This window comes from Cololabis saira, chromosome 20, assembly GCF_033807715.1.
Source record: "Cololabis saira isolate AMF1-May2022 chromosome 20, fColSai1.1, whole genome shotgun sequence".
In the NCBI taxonomy this organism is placed as follows: domain Eukaryota; kingdom Metazoa; phylum Chordata; class Actinopteri; order Beloniformes; family Belonidae; genus Cololabis; species Cololabis saira.
Window position 1 is genome coordinate 15,113,780 of NC_084606.1, and position 1,714 is coordinate 15,115,493.

Here is a 1,714-nt window from a genome sequence, read left to right on the forward strand (position 1 = left end):
CGAAGTGTGTTTGTTTATTTTATAGTTTGTTTATTGTTGCATCCAGGTTGCTGGATCAAAAAACAAAGGTTTTCCTCATTTCTGCGATGCAAATAAGCTTAAATCATCTTCTAAAACAAAAGTTGTTCAATAATGTTGTCAAATGAAATGAGACGATAATTTTGTTTGTATAAGCAACTTACTTTTAACTTTCGTGTCAGACTAAGTCTCAATGTCAGTGTGAAGCATAGTAACAAACCACACCTCCTTACAGTGAGGTCACTCACTGGAGCACAGTTGACTTACAAATATCACTGGTGGAGTCCTGCTGCGATCACAACCATGAACTTCACGCTGACGCTGGCTGTATTCTTCACCCACAGTGAGTACACTTGAATATTTTTTCTCACCACATTCATTATTATTATTTTTCTCCATTTCCAACCACTCATTTGTTAATGGTATCAATGATAGACATTATTTTGTTTGTGTTGAATCTGACATTGATGACTATTTCACGTGTTTGTTTCAGGTTGGATCTGTGTGGCAATTTCTGAGTTCTTCATTGTGGAGGTTCATCCTGGTGAAGAAGTTACATTGACATGTTCCAACATCAGCAGTGTTCCCCGCTTCGTACACTGGTTCAAACTAGACAAAGGAACAAATTTTAGCCAAATCTCAACTATGTCGAGTTCTGAAGACCCTGCTACATTAGATGAGGGATTTCAAAACGGCAGATTTACAATGACGTCAAACACCAAAAACCTCTTTCTCAAAATCAAAAACATGGATTTCAGCGACTCTGGACTGTACTGCTGTGGATTCAACAAAGACGAAAACCCTGTACCTTTTAGTGCAACATATTTACAAGTTAAACGTAAGTCTGTTGAGCCTTTAATTTCTTCTTATCGAAAGTGGAATGCTGCTGTACCGGTATATAAAAGCTAACTTCTTTGTTTCTCTCGTAGACTTGTCTGGATTAACAAATCTGCTGAGTTTCATTCTGGGAGGTGTAATTACCGTTCTCGTAGTGATCATCATCTGTCGGGTTGTCAAAATCTGCTCCTTAAAAACAAGTATTTATTTACAATGGTTTTACAGTTCATAGAATTTTAATACCACAAAACTCTTTAATAATGGTTTACTGACCAGATGAAATGCATCTCTCTATCAGCTCCAGATGAGGAACAGAATCCACATCACAACAAAGTAATTACATTTTTCCTTTATTTCACTAATTATTCATTACAGTGGGCATTGCTGACTTAATTTGACAAGTGTAAATATTTTCATGCACAGAATTTGGATGATAACTATGCAAGACGGAGCTTCCGTCCCAGAGCTAGAAGAAGCCAAAATCTTCCACCAGAGAGAGAGGTGGAGACACATGTTGTGTATGCTGCCACGAGATGATGAATACTGGTCAGAGAGAAGATAATGTCAGTACCTGGTTAATTTGTGTGCTAACTGTTCTGTGGACTGATGGATAAATTGTGATGTAACCCATCAAAGAATAAATCTCTCTTTTCTTAATACAGTTTGTGTAATTTGTACAGTAAAGTATTATGACTCTCAGTTACTTTACTTAACTCATCTGACACTAAGCTGCTGGCTGATGTCACAACAGACTGCGTTGTAGTTAGTTGTAAATACTGCTACACTCAGATTGTATCGGTTGATTTGAGTCGGGGATCCTCATCTTTGTACTGACTGTCTTAGCAGTTAAATAGCGTGT

At 37.4% G+C, this 1,714-nt stretch overlaps 1 long non-coding RNA gene across 1 annotated transcript; it reads left to right on the forward strand.

The window, feature by feature from the left end:
• Positions 1-326: 326 nt before the first annotated feature.
• Positions 327-1,470, forward strand: LOC133420781 (uncharacterized). Its single transcript, XR_009770629.1, has 5 exons — positions 327-361; positions 512-856; positions 948-1,055; positions 1,154-1,188; positions 1,279-1,470. It is a non-coding gene; the product is annotated as an uncharacterized LOC133420781 (long non-coding RNA).
• The last annotated feature ends 244 nt before the right edge of the window (positions 1,471-1,714 follow it).